Source organism: Rhinolophus hipposideros (genome assembly GCF_964194185.1).
Source record: "Rhinolophus hipposideros genome assembly, chromosome: 7".
Taxonomy (NCBI): domain Eukaryota; kingdom Metazoa; phylum Chordata; class Mammalia; order Chiroptera; family Rhinolophidae; genus Rhinolophus; species Rhinolophus hipposideros.
The window spans coordinates 23,188,344-23,195,551 of record NC_138053.1 but is presented as its reverse complement, the minus strand read 5'-3'; positions in this window follow the sequence as shown (position 1 = coordinate 23,195,551).

Below are 7,208 nucleotides of genomic sequence, written 5' to 3'. Positions count from 1 at the left end.
TCTGCCCTACAGACAAGGAAGCTGGATTGTTTGTCTATGAGCTCAATCCATTATGGGATGAAGGGTGCTTACCCCCCATCTACACACTTCCAGTCGACCCCTTCTGTAGTCTGAACATACACCCCCTGCTGCAGAAAGCCCTTAGTCTGAGAGTGACAAGTGCTTGCTGTCAAATGCTGTCTGTTTGGCTCATATAGGAAGGGTAGACACCAAAACAACTGCCGTGGTACATTATGTAGCATTCCATGTTGATGCTAGAGAGCTTGGTAGAACCCTGGGGTTTTGAAGAAGCTGGTTAGAAAAATCACAGCTATACTTGGGTGGTGGTGTTGTACTTCTATTACCTGGAATTCGCTGAATATGCCTGGAGTTTGGGCTAAGTGCCTCTAAGCTACAACAGTTGGGTTCAAAGTAGAGTGTATAGTTTTTCTTGGTGGAAACAAGCCCCTCATAATTGAGCACTCCAAGTTCTAAGAAAATGATCTCTTCCCTTTGCTGAAGCTGTTATTTATAATATTCAGTTTTTCAGGAGACTCTCACTGGCCTTCCCTTTTTAAAGTTCCTCCTCAGTTGCCAGTATCTCTGATCCATGTGAACAGAAAGTGCACCATCCTGACTCCTGAGAGAACCACCGGCCTCACAGTCACTCTCACAACCAGGGAGGGTCCCTGTAGCCAGAGCTGCTACAGTGTGGAAGCAGAACATGGGTAACTACCAGAAATGAACTGACTTTCCCCGTGGGAGCTAGTGCCTCAGATAATGGCCCCGTTTTGCAATCAAATAGCTTAGTCATATGGCCCCAGCCCTTGGTACCCAGTTGAGGGTGGTACAGATAGTGGAGAAACATTAGCCTGCCAAGGAGTAGGAATTCAAGATTCCACTTGGTCATTTATTTAATTAATTAATTTATTTTTAAGTTTATTGGGGTGACAATTGTTAGTGACATTACATAGACTTCAGGTGTACAATTCTGTATTACATCATCTATAAATCCCATTGTGTGTTCACCACCCAGAGTCAGTTCTCCTTCTATCACGATATATTTGATCCCCCTTACCCTCATCTCGCACCACCCTCCCCCCTTGTCCTCTGGTAACCACTAAAACACTAAAACACTGGTCATTTATTAGCTGTGTGACAGTAGATATAATTTAATCTCCCCAAGCATCAGTTTCTCCTTATGTCAAATGCAGGTACCTTGATTCACAGCGCCATTTTGAGAATCATATGAAATAAAAATAAGCAATGCTTATACCATAGAAGATGTTATTGATACAATAATACAAAAAAAAATAATCTCTTCTTACAGGAATTAGATTTTACTTGTTCAGGAAGTTTATTAGTCATTGATTTTGACCCTTCTTGGGGAACTCTGAAATGTGCTACATTAATGTCAGGATTGAGTGTATTATATGTGATCCTAAGGCTGTTCATAGCCGCATTCACGTTATGAATGCTCATTGGTTTTTCAGGACTTTAAGAAAAAAAAATTCCCTGGTCTCTGTCATTGAAGCCTCCTGTACTCTTGGTATAATCATCACATAGAACTAATGCTATTTTTTTTTTCAAGTAAAATGTTATTTGATAAAAAATATATGTAAGTGACAGGAAATCCTTATTGAGCCATCATGACTTGGAAAGGAGCACTGCAGAGGCCCTGTGCACAGCGGTTAAGTGAGAAATGCATTCCCAGCCTGCCAGGCAGGTGAGGTAGGCTGCCCGGGAAACTCAGTCCATTCCGTGAATGGGCGGGCGTAGTACTGCCAGCTAATAAAAAGGAGTGGACTCCAGGACTTCAAAAGGAGAGCTGCTCGCTCTGGGAAGCAGCAGCGGTAGTTTGATGTTAAACTAGGTAAAATCCTGCTAAACCTATGAACAAGCGACGCAAAAACAATATACTGCAGGCAAGAGGAAAGCTCATTGATTCCTTGAATATACCGGGGGTATCAACAAAAAATGTATACAAGTGGACACTTGGGTCAATGTTGCTCAGGCAGTAGTTGGCCGTAATCAGAAGTGTCTGGATACTGATGGTAACCACTTTGAGCACACACGTGACTTGTATTCATCTTTCGTTATCAGTATATATTATTACAATTTAATAGTAAGGGGGGTGGGGGGAGGGAGATGAGGGTAAGGGGGGTCAAATATATGGTGATGGAAGGAGAACTGACTCTGGGTGGTGAACACACAATGGGATTTATAGATGATGTAATACAGAATTGTACACCTGAAATTATGTAATTTCATTAACAATTGTCACCCCAATAAATTTTAAAAAAATAGTTTTTTCCTTTCTTAAAATGTGTATACATATTTTTGGCACACTCTATATATTGTAACATAATATGAATCAGGTAGGGATATAGGTGTTGCAGACTGGAATGGTTAGGAAAAGCATTTGTGGAGGAAGTGGGTCTTGGGATGCATCTTGAAGATGGTAGGAATTGAAAACGCACCATCCCGTGACACTATAGACTTTGACAATTATTCTAAGGGGAGACCAGCAGTGTGTTTGCAGTTTCTCAAGTGTTCAATTTTGTCATTCCAGCCCCATAAAACTGCCAAAAGCCTGCTGTTTTTTTCTGTTCCTTTACCAGGGCCCAAATCTGGATTCCATCACCCAGGTTGGCATCTTCTCCTTACCAAATAATCAATTGCAGCTCATCAGTATGAATCATTCATTCCCTCTGGGATTTTAACTCTCTAGGGCTCCTCTTCCTGGCAGGTATTTTTCTCTTAAGCACCATGAAAAGGCAGAAAATTCCACTTAGCCTTCAGAGATTTCCTTCTTAGCCCTTTAGCCTCTTGCCCAATGTGGCTTTGGAAACTAGAGTTCCCACTGCTTCCACAGCTCTGGATTTCCTAATTATTCTTAGTGTGAATGTTAAACTACTTATTGTATCTTACCCGGGCGTAGAAATGTCAGGCCATTTATTTTTATAAATTGGCCTTGATTTCAGCACCGTGTTTTCTTCACTGTGGCTTCACCAGCCCCACACATGGCCAGGGTTTCCCAGAACTGCTGAACTACCATTAGGTTTGATGGGCAAATCAGCAATATGGGAGTAAACTTGGGTGGAAGTTGGCAAAGGCCTTGAATGGGAGCATTAACATTGGCCATCAGAATTTACTTTCGACAGTAGACGAACTGCTGCTTCTTTAGATAGTTTTCCAACTTGTGAACTCTCAGTACTAATTCATTTACTGATTATCTGATGTACATCTTTACGTTTTAAGGGCATTTGGATGGTATACTTTACGAGCCCTTATGCATTTGACCTTTTTTTCTCTTGCTTTCATACATGAATAACTACTTGGTTGGGGATCAAACTCCTGAATAAGAAACTCTTTGTCCCCATCCCAGGATATTGCTTCAATGTTGTCAGGCATTTAGTATTGCAGTTTCTTCCTCGGTAGAAAGCCTGTTTTTACTTCCTAGACATTAATTTTATAGACATTTTCTACATACTTCAACTATCTATAATCTTTCAGGTCCAGAAAATTTTCTTTCATTTTGTCTGTTTCATTTTACAGTAATATATTATTTTTAAAATTAAAAATGACACATGTTTACTTCAAAAGTTTTCCAGCACAGTTTAGAGACTATAAGTCACCCTACATTCCACTATCCTGAAGTAACAGGTACTAACATTTCTGATCATCATTCCAGGTGTGTGTGTATATATATATATATATATATATATATATATATATATATATATATATGTGTATGCATACACACATATATATATATATATATATAAATGTATATATATATATGTACAAATATACAGATGGGCAGATAGATAAACAAATGTAAATAATTTCATAAAAATACATCATAAAATACACTGTTAAATACTCAATTCTAATTGGGCTGATCATTTTGCAATATATACAAATATTGAATCATTATGTTGTTTACCTATAACTAATATAACGTTGTATGTCAATTATAACTCAATGAAAACAAAATCAGCAAGTCCCAAAGACAGTAAATATATTCAATTTTACTTATTTGAACTTAACAGAACAAAAGAAAACTAAAGCAACACCAAATGAATTATGGAACTTCAGATTAATGTTTCTTTCCTTGAAGAGATATTTACTTCTGAAATATTCCTCTGATGTTAAGGGAAAAAATACATAACAAATGCATTTCTATTTTAGAAAATACTTCACTGAGCTATGAATGATGAATTGGTTAGCACTCATACTTCCTTGTTCTGTCCTCTTTTCACCTCCACGTTTTCTGTGGTTTAATTTTATTTATTTAGCATTTGTAACATTTATAGTTTTGGGGGGAGGACCCTAATTCCTTCGATCTTGGTTGTACCTTTAAGTGGATTCAATGCTTTTCACTAGGCCTTCAGCCACAACTTCTTTCTTGCTTTATACTTTATTTCTATTTTTTCTTATTTGGTTGAATTTCATAATAGGGTATTTTTTCAAAAAGTTCTTGTGGGTGTTTTTGTCTTTGGGTGTTTTCACATTTGAGTGTGTCTTCCTGTTGCCTTTATACTTGAACTATAATTTGCCTGAGTATGATATTGTTCGATTGTACTTGTTCCCCTTCGTCATGCAGATGTGTCTCCTAATCTTCTGGCACTGATTATTGCTGTGGAAGTCACTGAGGCTGATGTGACTGCTCCACTCTTATGGACAATTTGCTCTGTACAGCTGGATGTATGAAGAATTCTTTTTTTAACGTTAACATTTGTTTCCCAGAAATTTTGATATTGCTTCATTTAAGTTAAAAGATATGCTATTTTTATCTACCTGTTCAGTTATTTCTTCATTCCAGGACATCACTTTTGGGGTCCTTTACTTCAGAGATCTTTATTATCTGTGTATTGTATTGTATTTGTTTTCCCACATCCCTCATTCCTTCTCTAATTGCTTTAGTCTGTATATATATATTTTTTGCATTCATTGTGACTCTCTCAAGGTCATTAATTTGCTTCTCAGCTTTATTCATTCTATTTCATTTATTATTTAAAATTAATTATTACATAGGTAATGCATGACAATAATTTGTTCTTTTTTTAAATTAAAGTGTATTGGGGTGACAATTGTCAGTAAAGTTACATAGAATTCAGGTGTACAATTCTGTAATACAATATATACATCTCACACTGTGTGTTCACCACCCAGAGTCAGTTCTTTTTCCATCACCATATATTAGACCCTGTTTACCCTCTTCTGGAGTTCCTGTCCCCCCTTACCAGACTCTGGTAATCCCTAAACGATTGTCTATGTCTATGAGTTTTTGTTCCTTCATTTGTTTGTCTTGTTCTTTTGTTGTTTTCAGTTTTACATACCACATATCAGTGAAATCATATGGTTCTCTACTTTTTCTGATTTATCTCGCTTAGCATTATAATCTCAAAATCCATCCATGTTGTCACAAATGGTCCTATATCATCTTTTATTACCACCGAGTAGTATTCCATTGTGTATATATACCACATCTTCTTTATCCATTCATCTATCAAAGGATATTTTGGTTGTTTCCATGTCTTGGCCACCATAAATAAAGCTGCAATGAACATTGGAGCACGCAAGTCTTTATGGATAAATGTTTTCAGATTTTTGGGGTAGATACCCAGGAGAGGAATTGCTATTCTTAATTTTTTGAGGAACCTCCACACTGCCTTCCATAGTGGCTGCACCAATCTGTGTTTTCACAGTGTATGAGGGTTCCTTTTTCTCCACAGCCACTCCAATACTTGTTACTATTTGTCCTGTTTTTGGTAGCCATTCTAACTGGGGTAAGGTGATATTTCATTGTGGTTTTTATTTGCATTTCTCTGATGATTAGTGACGTTGAGCATTTTTTCATATGTCTATTTGCCATTTGTATATCCTCTTTGGAGAAATGTCTCTTCAGATCTTCTGCCCATTTTTCAACTGGGTTGTTTGTTTTTTTGTTTTTGAGTTGTATGAGTTTCTTGTATATTTTGGATATTAGCCCCTTGTTGGAGGTGCTGTTTGCAAAAATCTTCTTCCATTCAGTAGGTTGCATCTTTTTTTTGTCAATGGTTTCTTTTGCTGTGCAGAAGCTTTTAAATTTGATATAGTCCCATTCATAAAATACAGTCCCAAATTCATAAAATGCTCTTTGAACCCAATGTCAATAAGTTTAGTACCTATGTTTTCTTCTATGAAGCTTATTGTTTCAGGTCTTATGCTTAGGTCTTTGATCCATTTTGAATTAATTTTGGTACATGGTGACAGACAGCAGTCCAATTTCATTATTTTGCACATGGCTTTCCAATTCTCCCAGCACCATTTATTGAAGAGGTTGTCTTTTCTCCATTGTATGTTTTTGGCTACTTTGTCAAAAATTATCTTTCCATATTTATGTGGGTTTATTTCTGGGTTTTCAATTCAATTCTATTGGTCTATGTGTCTATTTTAATGCCAATACCATGCTGTTTTGATTATTGTAGCCCTGTAGTCCAAGCTGAAGTCAGGGAGTGTGATACCTACAACATTGTTCTTTTTTCTTAAGGTTGCTTTGGCTATTTGGGGTCTTCTGTGGTTCCATACAAATCTGATGATTTTTTGTTCTATATCTTTAAAAAATGCCATTGGGATTTTGATGGGGATTGCATTAAATCTGTATATTGCTTTGGGTAATATGGCCATTTTAACTGTGTTGATTCTTCCAATCCATGAGAACGGAATGTCTTTCCATTTCTTTGTGTCTTCTTCAATTTCTTTTAATAATGTCTTATAGTTTTCAGCATGTAGGTCTTTCACATCCTTGGTTAAGTTTATTGCTAGGTATTTAATTCTTTTTGTTGCAATTACAAAAGGAATTTCTTTTATTTCTTTTTTGAAATTTCATTGTTAGTATATAGGAATGCAATGGACTTTTGTACATTGATTTTGTAGCTGGCAACTTTATTGTATTTGTTTATTGTTTTTAATAGCTTTTTGGTGGAGTCTTTAGGGTTTTCTATATATAGCATCATGTCATCTGCAAAGAGTGACAATTTAATTTCTTCATTCCCAATTTGGATGCCTTTTATTTCTTTCTCTTGCCTGATTGCTCTGGCGAGGACTTCCAAAACTATGTTGAAAAGCAGAGGTGATAGGGGACAGCCCTGTCGTGTTCCTGAACATAGAGCAAAGGGCTTCAGTTTTTCACTGTTAATTATGATATTAGCTGAGGGCTTGTCATATATGGCTTTTATTAT